Here is a 22,378-nt window from a genome sequence, read left to right as displayed (position 1 = left end):
CCAGGTGGACATGGGCAAGCTGCATCTATCCTGTTCCTCCAGACACATAGCTGTTACACACAATGAAGGGGCAGGCCTTGTGCTGTTTTCTGCTTCTGTCCAAGAACAGTCTTGTTAATATTTCTGTTTTCATCAGCCCTAAATCACAACCATCAAATGTCATGCCATATTTACACTGTTTCCAGAGTCTGTCCACAGTGACAAACAACCAAAAAGGGAATGTGCAGGTTAAGTAGGCCTCCTTCACAATCCATTTCATAATAAGTATTAACATTAATACCCACTAGAGGCATATAAGAAAAAGACTGGTGAAACACACAGTATCAGCAGTGAGGACAGCTAGCACCAGAACCACAGCTCATCTTTCTCAGGCAGGCTGTACAAATACTCAGTGTTCACTACAGGATCTAAGAAAAACACACCATTCAGTGTTTTTCCTCTGTGCCTCCCTCCAGACAGAGAAACACTTATATTATCTAACCCAGTGCAATGTCATGTAGCGAATGACATTCATCAAGCTCTGAGGTTTCACTGACAGAAAAAAGCATAGGAAAATAAGCGTGAAGCTGCTCACCCCAAATCCAAACCCATCCTCTGATGTTCTGCCACCAGATGCATCAGAGGAACATGCGGGCATGCTTGGCATGGTGACATAATGTCCTCACGGCATTTCCTCCGCTTATGAGAAACTGGCTCCTATCCTGCAACACTTGCACCTTTCTCAGACATTTACGCCAGCACTTTTCACTCCCCACACAGGTGAGTGAGCTCAGTTACAAATCATGCATGGAAAGTGAGGGGAGGAGGGGTAGGGACAGAAACAGAGCATAGGCTGCTCTGGATTCCTTCCAAAGGGTGTCAAAAGCTAGTTTCACATATACAGACGTTTTACAGAAAATCCCTAATCGGGACTGCAAATATTTTTGTTATTTAAATGCCTTGCTCTAGGAACCTTATAAGGCAGAGCTGGTTATCAGTAGGTCTAAGAACGCTGTTGCTGCTCATGAAATTTCTTGCTTATATTTTTAGACCACCAGTGTTATAACAATCCTATTAGTATTCTTTGCAAATCCTGCTAACAGCTCTGTTAGTGTCTATGTACATTTTGCAGTGCTGGTCTGACCAAAAAAGTTGAATTCTCCTCAGGCATGACTATAACAAACATTTATCTTAGAGGAGAGGTTGTTTTGTCAGTATCTTTGTGGTACATTCTTGACTGCACTGAAATCCAACACTGCCAAGTAAAATCTGTCATTTAAAAGGATACATGATGCCTCACCATGGGGGCATGGCAGGGCTGCCCTCCTGTTCAATAGGCAAACTTCAAAGTTCCCAGAGTTTGTAGAAATTCAGAATTGATACGCTGACCCCTCAGCTGACATATCAGCCCTTGGAAATATCAGATGTGGTGCAAAGATCAGGTTTAAAATCAAATTTAAACGAAGTTTGCTGATATCACATCAAGATTTTGGATACTGAGCAGTATCTACAGAATATACTCATGATAGGTCTGTAAAGCTCCACCTTACAAAGCATTAAGTTTCTGAAGCTTGACACTGAAATAAGTCAAAAGCTGACGGGAGTATTCTAGCACATACATAATAAAATGCTTTTCCACTGTTTCATGTCTATGACATTTTTCAAAGAATGACACCATCAACAAGCAAGAGAACAGAGACAAAGGAGAAAAGTTGATTATGGACTTTCTCCACATCTTAGCTCTTACTCCCTCACTTAGCAAGATCATCTGTAGGATGTCCAGATGGATGGCTGGGAGCTCTGCAGGGAATTATATGACAGAGAAGTGCCCCTGCAGAGGGTCACCCGCCCAGCACAAAAGTTGGGGCCTCATCTCCCCCATTTCAGTGCAAGAGCTGCAAGTTCCCAGGGCTGCTTTTTAATATAGAGATACATTGAGAACCTTGTGCTTTCTACAGAAGGTCATCTGCTGCTAAAACCTGGGACCAGAAAGCATCTCAAGGGCTGTAAAACCAAAGTCCAAATGTTGCAGCCATTCCTGTTGATTCAGGACACACAGCTGATTTTTCATGTAGCACAGTTAACCCTTTTGTAAACAGTGGATACCCTAACATGCATATAGTTGTTACTTGCTAATCAAGATATCTGGTAAAAATCATTTCATATTTTAAAACCCTAAACAAAAAATTTCTAAAAAACGCGCACAGTTCACAAACTGGAACAAGACAATTCCTGCTGTATTAAGCCTTTGGTAGCCAGGCATATCCGAATAGGAACAGTACAAGCAAAGTTTCCATTGATTATACCTTGTGCAGAGAACTAAATTGATGGCCTCTTCCTCAAACATCACTGCTTTGGCTCTGAATAATAAGTCATTCTTGTGAGCAATGGAAAAATCCCTGCTGAAAGAGAAAGATTTTGGAAGAAATTATCTCATTTAGTTCTAATTCACTGTCTGCAGCCAAGCAGAATCAGGGTAGAGACATCTGCAGGTGTCAAGTCAAGCACTAACTCAATATGTGCTTTGGATAAAATCCTAGCAGGCTGTTCTGGGACACTCAGAGTGGCGACTAAAAGCTGCACTTTTTTAAGAAAAAGTATCCGAAGTGAGCGAATCCAAGATGCTGGTCTGCCACTACCAGAGAACTGTTTTGTTTTTTTTAGCGTGACCATTCTTCCAATGCAGCCACCTGCAGGATGCCAATGAACGAAGCTTCATTTTAGCACTATAATCATTTTGCAGATGGCTGAGGAGAGTGTGGATCAAGGCCATGCTACTGGATGAAACCTCAAGGCCACATTAATTATTGTTTGCCATTTATACTGGCTCCGTGCTTAAAAGCTATAAAGCCCAGATTGTTCCCTCTCCACATGCATGCTCTGACCCTTTAAGATGAAATAACTTAGCAATTCTCAGGACTGATTAGTCGGGTGCTGAGTCAATTAAGCATGCCTCATTTTCATTATTAGATATGATTGAATACTCCATTTATTCATTATACAGACTGCCAAGGTCATTATAGGTATTCTGAATGTAGTCTTCTCTAGCAGGAGATACACTTCAAACAAAGATACAAGTTTATTTATCCACCTTGTATATATACAAAAGCACCACATATACACACAAAAAACAAAAAACCCACTAGCATTCTCTATTAGCTTGTATACTGAACAGTTTTCCTCAAAAGGATGGTTCTCTGTTGCATTACCCTTAAGAAGGCTTCAGACAGTATGTGCTACTATCGACATTGTAAATATTACTGTTTCTTAGCTTATGGTCACATTTTGTCAGATTTGCAAAGATCAGCACTGAACTAGTGCCCATGTTAATCAGCTCCATCTACACTGCATGCTGTAGAGCACAGCAGAGATAACAGCAACCAATGCTAAACAGAGATCAAGGGACCCTCACCACAGCACACCTGGGACACAGGGCACCCTTCCAGGAAGCAGTGGGCCAGAGCGCAAGGCCAGCTCCAAGCTGAGGCCTTTCACATCTGAAGCAAATATTCTAGATGCTGGGATAGAGTCTACATCTTGCTTTTACTTTGTGTGTAGTCTGTTGAAAGCCCCGACAGACAAAGTCAAAACGTTCCACTACACTGGGCAACTCACTTCAGTGCATTTTATTTTTAAGCTCAAAGCTCCCCTCCACCCCCAGATATGAATCTGCATTAGATTTTCAGTAGAACACCACAAAACAAGCAGAAAACCTATTTTCTTTAAAAGGAATTTCCCATTCCTACTTTGAGCCTGCTAAAACACAATGCAAGGTACTAGACCTTAGAATTTCACTGTGAATTAGGAAACACATGCCAGGTCTATCTTCAAAGATAAATTTTGAAGCTTCCCAAAGTTTCTGAAACAATGTCAGACCTATCAATTTTGCCAAACTCAAGTACATTTGACTGGAAGTCCTCAAAAGCTGAAAAATGAGTCAAGACTTCCACCATAGTAAATGTCTTTTTCTATGGAGTCATTAGCAACCAGGTAGCAGTAGAGCCTGGTATGTTACTTCAGATATTGGCATAATGCTCTCTCCCTTTTCTTACTTTCTCCATCCCTCCCATGAAACCCATACGTATACATACACACTCCACATGTCCTATTAAAACACTGATACAAAACTGGGACCTCTGCAGTTAGGGATGCAGGATGTGCCTCCTGTTGTCTTTTCCCACAGTTCATTGCAAATTCAATCAATTCAGATGGACTTAAGTTTATCTGAAATTAAGGTTGCCATAATGCAAACAAGAAATATATCCCTCAGCCAAAAGAAAAGGGTGTCCAAGAGTGTTTTAATAGAAGCTAGGCACCAAAGCACTTCTGACACCGTGAGCTTAAGTGGCACAGAAAGTGTTAGAGGATAAATCAAGATCTGTGAACAGGATCCTCATTACTGAATCCTGTCTGCCTCCTCATTATCAGTATATAAATAAAACTCTGGAATTTCATATACTTCTAAATCCATGATTATCAGTGAATTTTCATATACCAGCATGGGTCCCTTTAACTAAGGCTTTTGATATTTGATGAGGCAGATGTTGGAGGAAATACTGTTGTAATGATTTATCCATCAACTCAATGGCATATTAAATAAAGAATAAAGAGCATGCAACTATAATTGAGGGATGAAAATCATTCATAAATGAAATATGATAGCAAATCGAAGTCATATATTTGTGCAGCTGTAAGACTCCCATAATGGAAAAATAGCTATCTGTATCTTATTTCACTGTTGCATTCAAATATTTTGCAGCTAGAATTTAATGTTTTTAATCTCAAGAAAAAAAATGACACTTATTTCCTCCACGTGTGGAAGCTCAACCAGAGAGAGATAAGTCTGATAATTTTCAGAGATCATCAACTCTTCAGCAGTATTTTCACTTGAGATTTCAGTCTGCGGCATTGCTAAGACAGAAACAGATCCAGATTTGATTTGAGATTTTTCCTGAATTTGCATTAGTTTATATTGTGTGTACCAGTCTATTTCATACAATGCTGTATAGGCATGGTATTTAAAATGGAATTTTGATCCACCAACATTATAGTTTTAGGCTATAAGCTGGCACAATACAGAAAAAAAAACAGAAAAGAGAAAGAGCAGAATGGTATTTGAACACCTTGTGTCAGTCTCCAAACTTTCCCATGTAAGGAGAGATCACAGGACCTGCAATGTTTTATCAGCTCCCTCTGCTTGTTCATTGTGAAGTCAAGTAGACTGACAGCTTGACACCAGATATTCTCCAGGAGGGTGAAGCCAGTTGACAAAAAGTCAGAGTCTCATCTGTCTTTACTGCTTCTCAGCTGCCCTTGTCAGTGTTTTATCTGTCTGCAGTTGCAGCTGTTAGAGTTTTGTGATTTATAGGTACTGCATCATCTCCTGAATTATAGTGATAAAGTGACATCCAGTTTGTGATTTGAGTAGTTTCCTGTGCTGGCTCACAGTATGATCAAGACAAATCTCTGTTTTTATGAGAACAGTAGAAAAAAAATTGAGAAGCAAATTCAGGGTTGGGCATACTACGATCAGATGCACATAGATAATAAAGAGCACATTCAAATTAATGCTGGGCTGAGCTACAAATCTATGATCCTATGTGATCAGTGAAGCACACAAAGGGTGACTCAGGACACCCCAGGAGTATAACCTTCTTCATTGACAATGCAGGGAGCCATAGCTCTTCATTCTAGGGTTCTAATTTAGATGTTTAAAGGTGGACTTTGGGTATTCATGCCGTCCAAGTGATAAAATAAGGTCACTGGCAGTTGTCTGCTTATCACTTAGTATGCAAAAGTACAAGCAGCCTAGCAGACTTGAAGAACAAAATTCAGTCCTGGCACAAATGGAATGAACGTTAATTGAGATCAGTAAGAAATTCATTTGCTTACTGCAAGGCTAGCTTCAGTTCTATGAAGACAAGGCCATCACGCCATTCAGCTCAGAAAATGCTTATCTCCTATCTTCTAGTCAGATGTCTTTTGGCAAGCCTCTTCCAATATTCAAATGGCAACCCCCTTTTGCCTTTTCCAGTCTTGTGGAAAGGGGACTGTTCAAGATCTAAGGCTATTCTGAGCTATATTGTTACACTCGGGAAAGTTCTTTGCACAAAAAAGTTGTAATTCCTGAACACCAAACCCATGCTGTTCTTACCTTTAAATATGGCAACAAAGTCAGGTAAAGCACTTCTGCATGAGACCATGGTTGTCCTGCACCTATCAGCTTCCATGGTATTGGCATTTACTTCTTCCAGGCTCACCAAGGTACATCTCAATGCCATCGGAGAAAACCTGAATAAGAGAATTCTAATATTAGACTTCTTGAATTTTCACAACAGTTGCAGCATTTCATCCTGGTTTTGTCTTCACTGAAACTTGCATCAGAAAACTCAGACAGAAAGAATGAAGTGAAATAGAAGTCCCCTGGCATGAAACAATAAACTGACCTATACCTTGGCATTCAAAATAGAAAGGAAATGTGTCCTTCTACTCTACACTGAATTGGCAAGACAATACTCAGACTAAAGCTTAATCTATGTAGTCTAGCCAAAAAGATGGATGAAGACTCAAGATTTGATCACATTGTCTACCTGAGCAAAAGAATTTTGGCAGTAAAGAGCTCTTTGATTCACCAGATAAAAGCATACCTTCCAACAGCTAAAAACAGAAGGCAGTAAGTTCATGTTATAATGAAGGTGCTTACTTTTGAAAGTGAAGATAATTAACTAGCAAGACATCTGGTTTAGGGATGTAGCTTTCTTTCTCTAATATTTTTTAAGCCAACATGAGACATCCTCTAGAAACTGTGATGCTGTTGCAGGAATCATCCAACAAGTGTCTATAGTTTGTTCGATGCAGGAAGATATTCATTTTATATGTTTTAAATAGCTATATTTAACATATCATGTTATCACCTTTTCTTGGGACTGCTTACCAGAACATCTATATGCAGCAATATTACTTCTGTTTTCTAGAGATGAGATTTGCTTCAATCTTCTTCAAATATATATATACCAATGACTACTTTCTCAAGGCGTGGCAACCAAAAAGAAGACTGTTGAAGCTTTCCTCCCTAATATGCCTGTCAAAGGTCACAGCTAGAGTTTTAAAAACACACTATACATAAAAAACAAACCCCTCCCCACACACACCATACCACCATGATCAGATTATCATGGGAAAAAGCTAGGCTTTTAGTTTAGAGCACATGATACCTCAGACGGCGTGTGCATCCTCACCTCTAAGGTCCCACTGTAAGTGTCAGAAGGTTTATCCTTCTTTCACCAAGGGCTAGGCTATCCCAAATTACCTTACATTCCCCTGAAGGAACATGCACAATTTACCTCACAGGAACTTTCTGCAACTGGCTAGAACCTAAGATGATTCAGCACCCAACTTTCTTGGGTTCCACTGAAAAGTCACAGTGGAATCAAAAACAGACAGAACATCTATGTCTACTGGACTTCTGTAATCAGACTCTCAAAAACAGTCAGCATTTTTGGTTCTGTGAGCTGCAAGATAGATTTCCCTCAATTAACTACATTTTCTCCTAGTGAGCTCTTTGCAAAAATATCTGATGAGTTCCTTTATATGTGCCTTCTTGCTTTCTCACAAAGAGCTTTTTGGTAAAATCCAACTTGTCTTTTAATCAAAACCCAACCTGTATTTTAATCAAAAATTGACTGAAAAGAAGCTACCTAACTTTGCCCAGCAAATGTCACAAAGTACTAGCATTAGGAACAGGCCATCAGGCAAATGAGGTACAATCCTATGAAACAAAATACACAGTAAAGAATTAGAGGCAGTTTTTAGCAGTATGGTAGCACTGACAAAGCTGTAGATCAGAATCGATGGTAAGACTTCAAAAGAGCACTAATATGCTCCTATTATCTGCTGCTGGCAAGATTCAGTAACAGCCTGGGAGGGGGAGGAACAGAGAGAGAAAAATGAAAGGCATCACCAAAATAAAGTGTTACATAAGGACAAAGCACTATTAAACCAAGTACAGGTGGGAATACAAATTAAGAGTTTCTGGATCCCAGCTGAGCCCACTAAAACATGCTGTTTCTAGAGGACAGACACCTGGCAGATTTAGAGTCCTCAAGTATAAGCTATTGAGCAAAAGTAGCGTTATTTAGCATGTGCCTCAAGTAAGAGCACCATCGTGATGCCTAGAAACGCAACCATCCAACATTTTAGAATAACTGACCAGTTGTGGTTTCTTGATAGTTTTTAGAAGTTTAGTCAAGGCTTGAACAGCCTCTGCTGGAGTTTCAGTGATATACTGTTTCAGCACAGCAGCAAGGAAATGAAATCTAGAAATGGCAAGATGAAACAGAACTTCTTCTCCATTTTCCTCTTCTGAGCCAGCCAGATCCATGCTAGCTACAATCAGGAAGACCACCATCCCTAAGGAAGGCCACCATCCCCAGTCTACAGAGAAAGGAGGCAAAGCTCTCTGCACAGCAACTCCTAAGCAACCTGCAAAAACCCAAGTAGAAATTTGCTCTTAGCTTCTAATTCTCTAGCTGGTCCATTAAGCTGCAGCCATGATCCTGCCCAGCTTTGGGGGAACATGCTACAGGAAGGAAGCTTGCATAGACTGACCTACCTTCTTCTGCAGGTCTTGAGACCTCCCCTTTCTCACTGGGCACAGTGTACTCTCTCCCGTTCATAAAGCACTAAATGGAATTTAAATCAGTAAATAACATTTCCTTTTTCCTGTGTTTGTGCAGGAGGAAAGTCAGCCCTAGATGAAAAGAGCAAGACTGTCTCCATCCTGCACAAGTTATTTCCAAATGGAAGTGAATACATGAAGCAACAAGACCACATTTTTCCTGAACAGTACAGGAAGTCAGTGCAGCAGTTTGCATAGCACATCAAGGAAGAAAATGTTTTCAGTAGAACAAGCAGGAAATCAGGTGTGCAAGCAGTGCTCTTGACTACAGCATTGTGTAAAAGCATCTCAGCTGGATCAGGTAGCAGAAGTAGTAAAGCTGCTATGGCTAACTAGGATTAACTAACTGAGCTTTGTTAAATAAGCTAGCTGTGCTAAGTTAAGCAAACATCCCATAACACCACAATCAAAAACTTCCACAGTGTCTAATGCCTAAGTCTAGGATATGCTTCAGTTGAAAGTATAAGAGCCTGCATGTAGCAATTCGAAGCAACTTCACTAGTAAAATGCACGTCTATCTCCTTTCTCCTTCTTGCTCTCTGGTGAAAGTGTATCTCACCACTAGGGAAAGGAGGAGGAGGAGGAGGGGGAAAAAAAACACCCCCACACTGCAGTAATCCAACCCCTATTCATGCTATGTAACTTGCATGTAAGTTATCTTTGCCTTACCAAGATAAAACAGGAAATATATTTTCTAATAGATTAAAAAATGTTGTCTCTATATACTTCATTAATGTTTTCAAAACAGAAGTGTTTTTAAAGATCTCAAAATATTTTTAGGGCTGAAGACAAAAATCAAAGGTTTAGCATGTTCAACACCACAGTAAGATAAGGATCTTAACCTCGCTGGGTTTGAGATGCAAATCTTAATATGGTGGATAGATTTTGAAGGGACCAAGGAGGGAGATTATGGTTTGTTTAGGCAAATAAAATACTCAAAAGATTACAGATAAGTAGAGAGCTTCTGCTTTAAAAAGTAGTAATTTAATTCTCTCTTCAAGAAAGTGTATTTTAAAAGTGATCCAACATTCAAAGATAGTTGTCACTTTTTCTGCATTAAGATGAATATTTGGTAAGGTCAACAGGAAGAAAAGATCTGACAGCACACAGAAAGAAGTGCCAATTTAAAATACGCAGTCAATTTCAAAATATTAATTGAGCAAGGACCTAGCTCTCCCCTTAAAAGCTCCCAGCTCCCTCCTTCTCCAGTGAGGGTAACATTGAACCTCAAGCATATGCAGTGTTTTAGCATGTGTAACTAGATAAAAAGACTCAAAATCTTACTAACATATTCACAGAATATAGCCAAAACCTCTTAGCAGTTAAATCAGGTTCCAACCATTAAGTACATTATCATAAATATTCTAACTTGGTTCAGTTCCGTCATGTGTTGCTTTATATTTTAAGGTGTTTTTCTAACAAAGCAATTTTCTACTACCTCTCCCTAGATAGCTCCTTCCAAGATCCAGCTTATTGAGGATGTACGTTCTGAAGCTAGGTATTCTAAAATAAAAATAATGTTTACTTTCTTCACTGATCCTCTTGCACTTGATGCTGTGATCCACTTTTGTCCTCTCTCTCCTCCGAAAGAGGAGCAATGAGAAGCAATTTATTACTGACAGCTGTTTCAGTACTGATGATTGTCCTGTACTTAGAACAATACAGTCTTATTACATTGTATTTGTTTATTAAACTGTAAGTTTAACTCTCTGTGAACGTAATCAACATTTACACGGATAATTGTGCTATTTATATTAAAAGCATTTACCATCCAGGGAGCAGTCTTCCATCTCAGTTTCATCTACAGAATCCCATCTCCATTTAATGTTTTTAATTTTTTTAATTTTTAATTGCTGCCCTCATTATTGTATTTTCACACAGTTTTTCCCCCTCATTCTGAGCCTTTCACCAATAAGTCTACTTTTTTTTTCTTTTTTTTTTTTTTTTTACGTAAAGCATCAGGCCACATACCAGACCATTTATGACAGGACCCAGCATGAGCCAGAGGTTTGATATGGATATGCCTACATCTTTCTCCTACAGGTAGCTCTCTAAAGAACAAGGAGACTTTCAAACTCAGAAAGATGACTCAAAAAACAAACAAACAAAAGAACAACCACAGATTTTCTTGGCATATAAAAAGCCTAGATTTCATTTTAATATTAAACTATGTCAGACAGAACAGAAATAAAGTTTCCGCACAACTTTCTCCCCATTATGTCCTTGCAAGCTGGCCCGTGCTTCCAGTCTTTGTTTCTGTGCCTTTGGCTGGTTTCTGAGCCCTACCTATTCTCCTCCACTCCCCCAGGAGGTCTCCGTCCGCTGAAGGTTTCCTCAGCTCACTTCCCCCCCTCTACCTTGGCAACTCTTTGCCCAAGCCACCTGACCCCAGCAACCTGCCCTCCCAGCCCATCTCCAACCACACATGCTTTAAAATTGCTTCCTCTCCTGAAGATGCTCTGTCAGTTCCCAGGCCATGCAACCTCCACCCTTGCTAAAGGGCCTTCCTCCTTCTGCTCAAAGTGCAGCAAAATGAAATCCAGACCAAATGGGTCTCCTCTGCTACCCTCACCTTTTTTTGAGTGGTCATCAGTATGTCATGGCAACAGGATTAACAACACACACAGCCCCCTTTTCCCCGTTTGGATGAACACCCATGAAGTGCACCATGGCTGTCTGTCTCCCTGTGGCGTCCCACAATCCAACCATGTAACCCAAAGTGACAGACCTCCTCCCACCCCTTTTGACACAGACTGCCCCTCACGTTGCAGCTCTGCCTCTGTAGACCCCCTGCCTGAGCCTCAGCAGGCATCCAGGCCTGGTCTCCCTTCCTAAGGAAGGTTTTCTGTGTAGCAGCAGGAATCTTCCAAAGCAGGAAAGAGCAAGAGGCTTTCAAAATAAGCCACCTGCCTGTCTACCTAGGCTTTGAATCTTGCATTTTGCTACAGAGCAAGTCTGAGACAGAGCCTTGCTCTTAGCTTCTAAGGAGGGAGGGAACCCACCGCTCAGCTCCCCAGGGAGGCCCAGCCCTCTCCCATGCCTGGGAGCCAGCCTGGCTCTCAGGGAAGCCCAGCTCAGGCTGATGAGGCAGTGCCTGCCAGAGCAATCTGCAGCAAACAGGGTCTTTCTCTGGCACCAGCAGCCAGGGTCTTAACTGGAAACTGCTAAGTAGTTATGAGAAAGTACCAGCTCCTCCCTTATTTCTACTACCCAGACTGATCTGTTCTGGAGAAAGCTCTACCTGATGCACAGCTTAGGAGGACCAAGCAAGCAGCAGGTCCTGAAACACTGTGAAAGGCCATCAGATTTTTGACTCAAATGCAAATTTAATCTCATTGTTGAAGCTAACCTTTCAAATTTCATTTAAAAAAAAACTGCTGTCTTTTCAGTATGAGAGCGCCTCAGTAACAAGCTATTTTTAAAAGGGATGCATAGTTAGAAATACAGACAATAGGCTTCCTTATCCATCTCCACACCTCCTTGCTCAGCTCCTTCAGAGTCAGCTACAGGCCTGAGTATACATGCTTTATCCTGACAAACACTCATTGGAGATATTGCTGAAAGGTACAGAGCTATAAGGTTGTTCCTTCTAAGAAAACTAGCATTCTCTCCAGGTTTCAAGAATTAAATGTGTTTCCTCCTAGGCCAGTAACACTTGCAAACTGCAAACACAGCTATTTTCAGCATGCGTCCTGAAGAGAATATGGTCACATTTCTTCACAAGAATTATTGGGCATAGTGGGAAGGAGAAAGCAGCACCATATGGACATAGACAGCTATTAATCTCCCAATTCAGTATTGCAGGAACAAAAGTAACAAAATTGGGATAGACTTTAACTAAATTTGCATGGATGCATCAGTCCAAAAATGAACACCAATAAGAAAATAGCTGTAAGAAATAGCCATCTGGGGACTGCAAGTATCCTTGAATTCAATTTTTGTCTCAGACATGATAGCAGAGGCAGTCATTGTCAATTTTGTTATTGTGGGGAAGATTCCCTCCTCCACCACACTGTATTACTGTGATCCTTCGGTCTAGGAAAGGAAGACCAACAGTGTCCTCTCACTGTTCTGCACTCTGATGTGGAACCAACACCAGAGTTTGCAAAGCAGCCTGGCGGTTTCCAGCCCATACCACCTCCCTACCTTTAAAATAAAGGGAAATGACCAAGTATGATACCAGGTCCAGTTTTCTTAATGACTGAGCATGGCTCAGATCAGAAATAAGTTTAGTTTAGGCTTTTAAAAATTCACAGAAACATCCTGCCTTCCCCGTATTTTATAACTAGCCAGTTCTGTAAAATCTTTCTCTGTTCCTGGTTCGTAGTCGCAGGATGCCCTGGTAATGAAATAAGCGATGCTGCATTTTGGGATAATTTCAATCAATGAGAAGCACAATGAAGAGCTAGGCAAGTGAGAGGAGGAGTTTTCAGCAATGTTTAGTTTAAACTTATAGCTCCCCACTTAAATTCAGATTTCTTGCTTTAGAGTTCACCTTTTAGACACATAGTGGCTTAAGGGAATTTCAAATCAAAGCCACCCCATGTGCCTTTTAAGTGGCACTGAATCAAGAAACGTGAAGATAATCTGAAACACTTAAAGACAGAATATTCTATCTGTGACTATTTTTATTTTGCTGAGGATGACTCTCCTTAAGCTTGTTCTCTAAACTAAGGATACCATCTTCAAACACTTCCCTGTTAGGGTAAAAAGGGAAGGTCCTTCTGAAATAGTTTCCCTTTGCTTTTTTCCTCGCAATACTTCAGGATATGAATGGAATTGCTCTCTTAAAAAGGTTAAGTTGCTTATTTTAAAGTGTTTCCTATGCCACTTGCAGGAAATTTTCTATTCACAGTAAGATTCTCGCATTGACATCAACCAGGACAACCTCATCCTTGTGATAGTCTTATGTCAATCTTAATCTAATATATTTCAGAGCAGCCTTCATAGCAGTATCCAGCTGGTACTTTAAAACTGGAAAAGAACTGGAGAATAATTGCTCTGACAGGTATCCTTCTGACCACACACTCCTCCCACCCCAAAAGTCACAAAGGAAACGGAAGAGCAACATTCACAGTAGATGCATACACCTGCTGGGAAGTGCAGCAATACCGCACGCACAACTGCCAATGTAGCCCAGTAAGAATGGAGGATAGAGAAATTTCCATACAAAAACCCTTTCAAAATAGAAGATGCAACATACGATTCTCCACAAGGAGGGAAAAATTGCTCTCACAGAACCAAAGCATTTCCCTTCAATCATTAGGTGTCAGCCAGCAGATTCCTACTGAAGCCCAGAAAGCCACTGGCTGCCCTGAACCCAGAGCCAGATGTTTGATAGGTCTGGAAGGGTCTTGACAGAAACACAATATCTTTAATCTGATTTGCCAAAAAATCCAAAGGCCTCGCTCTAAAGGAGCAGAAGTAGTGCTGAAAAACATTGTTTCATACCATTCACTGACACACCACGAGACAGACTTGATCTCTATTATTTCTATCTTCCATGAATCAAAAGAGCATTTTCCTGGCATTAAAAGTGTGAAAGGGCATCTGAAGAGAGAAAATAGTGCTTTTACCAAATCAGTAACATTTTCCTCTCCCCAGTGTATCTACCTAACCCGAACTGACGTTTTCTGAAATATCAAATATATATTTTCATATTAGCTAAATGTCTTGGGTTTTAGCTAGAGATAGTGAGATAAAAAGAAAGTAAGGTTGACTCAACAGCAATATTGGCATGGAAAATTAACGTGTGTACAATTAGATATTTTTTAGAAATCTGGTGATGAGAGTAAAACAGACCCTCCTGTCTTCCCATCACTGGATCTCATGCACAGTTCTTAGAAAATATGATAGACAAGGCAATTTAAGGTCAGAATATACCTGCTCACGGAATTATGCTCTGGAGATCCCTCATTTGGTCTCTGACACCATGGCTAAAGCAGCAGCCATTACAGATGCATTTCTGTGCAATCTTACATTAAAGGCATTTTTTCAGAATATACTTCCAGCCATTGACTGAATCCAGTAGATGTGCATTTTATCATACTCACCAATGTTGTATAAAGGCACAATACAGAGGGAGGGGGATGAGAAATAGCATAAAAGGAAAATTTACAAAAGTGAAAGATATTTCTACACGAAAGGATTACCTTTGCCCTGGCAAATTGTTCATGCCTACAATTTCCCTCAAGCCGGAAAATGACAGATTTCAATCTACTTTCAGTGCCACAGAAGGCAAGTCAAGTAGCCACAACATTCCTTCCCCTAACACTCTAGGCCCAATTTTAGTACTAAAGTTTAAGATGTCAGGTAGAAACAAAGTGCTAGTTATGGAGGAGATTAAAAAGGAAGGAAAAGAGTGAGAAAGAGGAACTATCCTTACAGATTTAGCTAAATTGACATCTTTCACTTGTTTTGAAGTTATTTAGATTACCGGGTGACTACAATGATGGGCTGCTCATATACTGAGTAAAAAGGTCCAGGGAACTTGCATCAAAATCACAGTAAGAGTATTAAATAGCACTTTAATCTTCACACCTATTCTAACCACCATCTTTGAAGGTTATTAGGGACATTAAAATGACATTGACATTTATGTTATGAATAAATTGAACACGTGAATTTCTTCAATTGCCATTCATTTCGCTCATCATTGCAATTGCAACTAAGAGTGCTGCATATTGTTAAAAAAGTAAGATCCCACGCTCAGCTGAGTTACATGTTGAAGACATTTCCTTCCTATCCTGAATTTCAACAGACCACATTTAAACATCAGGGAACATTGCTTTCTTTAAAAGAAATTAGTCTCTCTGCCCCTCTCTATCATTTTTCCCCATCCCCCTCCTCCCCCTGCCCCAAGGATAAACAAAAATTACAGATGCCTTGATGCTGATTTAAGAAGCTCAAAGTTACCCTAACAACCCTGGTCAAACTCAGACATTAGCCACTGAATTTCCAAATGCCTTTATTACTTTAGCTGAATGATCTATAACAGCAGGCAATATAGGGTCAGTATTTGCCCACCAATACCACAAGGATATGGCAAGGGATACCACTGCAAGGCAACAGTCGCTTTTGGGTAGGGAGCAGGTACTGGAAGATCAAAAACAAGGGCTGAAGATTCATCAACTACTTGTTTCTGTAGGTCTGCATGACATTTTAGGCTAATGACTCGCTGTGCTTGGAACTGAAGAGATGGATGCACCCTACATAAGTGTCCTGCAAGTTACCAAGAGAATCAGACACATGGAGGTTTTTCCATTTTCCTGTGTTTCATTAGCTACTACAGCTGGATCCCATTCTCTCAGGGCAGTCTTTATTGCTACTGGAAGTCAAATGAATAACCAGGGTTGTTTGTGTCCAGACCAGTCCTGTTTCAAAGAAGCTGGAGAGCAACTTTTAAAAAACGCTTATTGTTGGTTTCCTTCCTTTTCCTACCATACTAATATTGCAGTAGTGCAAGCCAACCCTTTACCAGAATGATGCACTTCCATCGTACATGAAACTCTCCCAACTGTATATACTGTGCACTGTAGGAAGTGTTTTATTATAAGTTTGCTATGTGTCACAGAATAATATTAAAACACGATTTTGCAGAATAGTCAATGCCATTAAGGTACAACTGTTTCCACTAACAGATTATGGAGTTTTAACTTCACTTAAGGGATCTGGAAAAGCATAAAAGTAGTCCTCCAGGAAACAAGGCTATGCATTTTGTAAGAGAAAAAACACCAAATGACAATGTAAAACCTTGATGCAAGACATTTTTGTGCAAAAAAGAATTAAGTTTCCCTGGAACTTTGGAACAATTAAATTTTGTTCCTCCCCCACCCACCCCCACACACATGCTTTTACAAGACTGGGGATCTGTAAGGCCTTCTAAGAGCAGGGCCATAAATATAACCATTATCTAGGTCTTCAACTGAGGGGCTACATAAGCAAGCTGATTTCACATGCTACATTTTATTTGTGGAGTGGATAACTTAATGGTATGAGGCTTACTAAAGGCAGGAGGCAGCAGAAAAATAAATAAATAAATAAAAATCCCTCAGTGCTCTGGGAACCCACCAGCAAGAAGTGAACAAGGTAGCACAGCACCCTGCAGAAAGCCAGGGGGAGTGCAGAGTTTCAAAACTTGGTCCTTGTTCTTGTGAGCCTTTGTCTTCTCCACCAAAAACACACACACCATTTTGCTTCTCTTCCATCTGGGACAAAAAACTGCAAAGTCAGCAGGAATGACTCAGTGACTATAGTTCTCAGGAGGCAAGTTTCCGCCTTTGATGCCTTTTATTTTTTTAATATTCCAGGGTGAAATGATATCTTTGAAAACAGACATAGGGACCCACCTGCTGTTGAAATTGAGTTGGAAGGTCCTGAAGGTGGTCCCTGTTAAGGGGCAGGGAGGAGACCACCACAAGTCTTACCTCCAGAGACAGTAACAATAGGATTGTGTTATTAATTTTGATAGAGTTTCTCTCCTGTCCTGAGCTGTCTCTATCTCATGTTTTACATAGCAACAAGGTCTCACTTCTACAGAACTACTGTGCTGCAGCAAGAGACAGCAGGCTGAAGTAATTAAATTCCAGTGTAGGTGCACAAAGATAACAAATCTGTGCAATGTTTCAAGTAAACGAAGACGACATGATGCTGAAACAGAGTTACAATAAGCAGTCTCATCTTTTCAAATGCTGTTGTACAAACAAAGAAAACCAAAGCATATTAAGCATCAGAAAAGAGCACTTTGTTCCTTACCCAGCTTTCATTATGTGACTAAATATCAACTTCCTGTTTCCTCCAACTCTGAGGGACAGAGTGATGTAGTTTGTAGGCAAGATAGTGAAACTGTTTCCAAAGTAGCCGCAAAAGCATTTTCCCAGGGATCTCAGCCTCCTGGCACATCTTGGAGACGTGATCATCTCCCCTGTGTTTGGGAGTGGGTAGAAAGTGTGTCCTATCCCCAACAGCTAAGACATAGGACAACAGCAGCATTAGGGAAGAAGATGGGACAAAGTTACCTGGAGAAGAAGAGGAAGGAAAACAGAGCAGGGAGAAACCTGGCTTGGAGGGAGGGGGCTGTGGGGATCTGGGCTGAAGGAAGCAATGCAGCAGTGCCCAAAACACGTGGGGATGGGACAGTGAGGAAGTGGGATCAAAGCACAGCCAGTAGGTAAAGATCCTGGCAGGCTAGAGGGGGCAGTATGAATCAGAAATGGGACACTGCTGGAATCAAGAGTGAAAATGGAGAGGGGTCGAAAAAAGGCCCTGAATAGGAGGGAGTAGAGAGGAAGGTCCTTCACTGGAGGAGCTGTAGCAGGAGACACCCCCAAGAGGGACCCTGCAATAAGGGGGGGGGGGGGGGGGGAAGGAAGGTAGGCCTGCAGAGGAAAGGAGAGCACAGGAGCACTGCCAGGGAGCTGCGTGCTGCTGCAGCCTGCATGACATAGGGACAAGCACCGAGCAGTTGCAGGAGGCATTGCCAGGGTGTTGCAAGAGTGACACTGTCTTCTGTTAAATCAGTCGCCTGAATACGGGTGGTCTGCTGTGCCACAGGCACTGGCAGTCTTGCACAGGGATGGCACCTGCCCGAGTCACTTGTTCATCCACAGGACAGGAGGTTTTGTTTAAGTGATCATTTACAGGCCCATGAATTCTCCTGCTGGGTACATCAGCACACAGCCTCCATTCCTACACTGCTCTTTTTCATTTTTCATATATTCCTCCCCTTCCTCTTCCTACTGCTGCTCTTACCTGAGCTTGCGAAGTCCATTAGCTGTACTTGTCTAGCCTAGCCTCCCCTAATTGAGCTTGCTCAGTTTCGGTTGTCACAATGAAGATAAACATCCCTGATGTTTGACGATGACAAGAGATTCAAGCTTAGTGGTGTTGAAACCAAGCAGTACAGTCTCTCCTCAAAAACAGGATACAAGAGAGAAGAGGGGAAAAAAAAAAAAAAAACCACACACACACACCCCCTTCCTGTTGCACAAAGATTTCCAAAACCCTCTGTAGACACAGTGCTGAATCACCTCAACATGTAACATAGTTACTGGAGACAATTCTTGTCATACACTATTGACATGCTACACAGCATTCACACTCTCTAAACAAGATATCCTAGCACAAATTTGTTTGTTATCCAGTTGAACTTTAACTTTCAAATTCTTTAAGAGAGCTTGGAGGAAAGTGGTCAGAATGCCTCTTAATGGGCTATAAAGTGGTATGAAGTATTATTTGTACAGTGATTTGCTAAACATTTACTTTCTGCTAAAAAAAAAAATAAATCACAGCCACCAGAGCCAGGCAAAACCTAGACAGGGGGGCCTTGTGAATACATAATTTGTAATTCTGCCAGAGCATGTCGATTAATAGAAAAAGCAACAGGAGCTATTTACAAAGCTTAGGATTCCTGATGCATAAAATCCATCTTTGCAAGATGCACCATAAATCATTCTTTCAATACAAAACTGCAGAAAAGCAAGCAAACTAGCATTTGGTAGAGGTTAAATAGTTAACAGGCTCTGTCTCTCAACAGATCACTGTGACAATGGGATATTTGTATCAATTTTAGATCAGGCAACAGTCACTCAAATATCAGTAGCAATAACTGCCAAGAGCTTATCAGGAAAATAAGATGATACAAAATAATATGGCCTTTTAGCTTGTTTTTACTGATATGAGGGATAAGTATACAGATTTATATAAAACATATACATACAGACACATATGATGTGACAAGCATAAAAACAACCATACTAGATGTAAACATAAAAGTTCCCCAGCCTCGCAGCCCATCTCTAGTAGCAGCCAACAATTTTCCAGGGAAGAGTACAAGAACAGGGCATGCCTGTAGCTGTGCTGCTGCAGAGCACCCTCCTGGCACCAGAGGCGTGTGGTGCACAGACCCTCCGAACAGTGCTGGTGGTGTTTGCATTTTATACTCCTTAGCAGTCCCTCTCCACCACCACCATGAATTCTTCCAGCTTCTAGTATCTAGTTTCCTGCAGCAAGGAGTTATGCAGCTTAACAGGCAGACTTCTACTCAAGTATCTCTTGTTTAATATGCAAAGGTCTTGAAGGTTTTTCAGTACTTCCCCAAATCAGATTATCCCTTCAGATGAAAGGCTCTTTATGGAGTTCAGATCTGCAGATACTGACACTCTGAATTTACACATTAACTCCACTGCTCTTAAAGGCACACGCACACTCCTGCTGCAGTGTCTCTAGGCCTTGCACAAGTGTTCAACACACTTGAAATTTCATGTTTTGGAGTGGAAGGGGTGTACGTAGAGGGGAAGCTTCAGTACAAGTTACCTAGTATCTCCCTTCTGGCTTCCAGCCTTGATTGTCTGGACTTTACCTCCATAACAACCTCATCCCACATCTTGTCACCTCCAGAAAGTCAAGAACTACGCAGCACAGCAAATAATGCCATTTTGTATTCAAGACCCACATCGCACAGAACAGCAACGCTTGCCACTAAATGGTGCCAGGGTAAGAGACCTCTCTAGTTCTGCTTCTCCATTAGATCCGGAGGAAACACCACACGTCAGATGAGATGCCACCTGGGGCTTCTGGGGCTTTGTTTTCTTGCTGTTATTTTTTCCCCAGGACACAAAGTATTCATTGCTGAGGATTCTTTTGCTTTAGGCTTATCAAGTGAAAAATCCTCTTTTGTGTCTTCTGAAGGAGAGGGAGGGTTGTGCTAAAGTAAGCAACCAGATGTTCTGTGGTATTCCCATTCCTGTGAAGAGTCTTGACACCTTGTTAAAGCACCCGGGCACTTTAAAAGCAAATAACAATGCGTCCATAAATTAGAAAGTCTATGCACTATTACCATCTACTACAAGCAACATAAGTGAATTATTTCAGCTCAGTAGAGCTGCAACATGCTTAGCATGCTCATCTAGTCTCAAGGTTATAATATACCCTACCCATTTTATAGAATAAATTGCATAACTAAACACCTTCTTCACTGCTGAGACAGCTGTACCATGGCTTAGGAAATTTAGCAATAATATTCTAGTGAAAGCCTGCTTTCTAACAGGTTAAAAAGGTTTCTATTTCTAATTGCTTCACAGTTTAATTTCAAGATGTAGAAACACATACTCCCCCACATTTTATAAAAATCCTGCTTCTAGTGGAGCAGGGTACGAGTCAGAAACACTGTTTTCGCTAGCAGGGGCTCCCTAAAGCAGAGAAGCGCGCTCGCCCCAGGCTGGCTGGCTCAGCCCCTGTGCTGATGGCTGGCACACCGAGGTGGCTGTCTTTCCCAGGAAGGATGAGCGTCAGGGCCGTGGGGCACTCTCCCTGCCCTTGCCTGCCCCTTACCACCATCACCCACACACTGTGGCTAGTGCGCCAGCAACATGAGGGAGCAGGGACCAGGCATGAGGGACGCTGCTTGCCCATGCCAGAAGCTAAAAGGGAAGCCGCACCAGAAAGGGGAGAGGTTGTGCATCAGTCTTTTCAGATATTGTGTTTCAGCCTGGCTTTTATTGTCCTTGTTTCTCCACAAATTCCCCCCCCCCCCAGCCTTGTCCTCCTGATGAAGTGTCCCAAGCCCTCAGCTACCTGTGAAGAGGGGAGCAGACCTCTGCACTCACAAAACCAGCATTTAATGGCCATCCAGCCACTCTCTCCACTCAATCAAGAGAATATTGATTCAGCCCTGCAGTGAAAGCCAGTCCTCTTGGCCAACTCTTGCTTCTTAAAGGGTTAAGCTATTTTCACAGCCTCCGCAAGTAAGCCTTATGAAGATGGCTCAAACCAGACCTATCTTTCACAATGCTGTCCACTAAGTGAGTGGCAGCAAGTAAAGTGAAACTCATTATAAATGGATGGTTGGTCTTAAACAGCTTTCAGCTGCACTATGAAAACAATTTATATTTATGTTAAAGAAACATCTTCAGTGAATTTCATTAGGAACTGAGTTCACATCACGAGAAGTCAGTGTGTTTATACACAGCATTACAGATTGTTATTCTGATTTCATAGGTAAAAGCGTAGGTCATATGGATTAATACTGCTGCCCCAACAATATTAGTACTACAGAAGTAGTTAACTATCACCTAAAGATTTACCCTTATCTCCTTTTCTTCGCTCTCTGGAACAACCTCTGCAGTATCATGCACATATTACATACATATCAGAACAGCAGACATCTGCATGATTAAGGAGACTGCATTGCTCAGAATACCAATTCCTAACCAGCTCAGAATCATGAAATAAAAATAAAAATTTTTTTGTGCAGACATGAAGAGAAGCTTTAATAGAAGTAGATATTTAATGTCGCTGTTTATTGTGTGGCAGAAATGTTCATGTGCTACTGAATAATTTAATTCTTTGATACAGTTTTCAGAAACAAGGACAATTGAATCTGAGGACAGATGCGGCAAGAATCTTGTTTGTCAGTATCTAAAGCAACAAGAAAAACTGTTTTTGTTATGTAGGAGAATATTGTTAACTAGCATAGTTCTCACACAGGTAGAACACAAAAGAAAAGCCAGAGAGTGCCCTAATTGTAGTCACAACACTCGCCTGTTTTCAAGGCCTTATGTTCTCTGCTATGATATTGGCTTTATTTAAAACTGATAAAATGGTATCTGCCCAAAAACACCCACATGGTATCTCCAGAAGTAAGCTGCGCGTTAAATCTTCTCTGGCATTAAACCAAACGAAAAGCCAACGTACAAATATTTCTGGGTTACCTTTTTTTCCCAT

Source organism: Dromaius novaehollandiae, chromosome 1 (assembly GCF_036370855.1).
Source record: "Dromaius novaehollandiae isolate bDroNov1 chromosome 1, bDroNov1.hap1, whole genome shotgun sequence".
NCBI lineage: Eukaryota > Metazoa > Chordata > Aves > Casuariiformes > Dromaiidae > Dromaius > Dromaius novaehollandiae.
Note: the sequence above shows the minus strand (reverse complement) of the source record.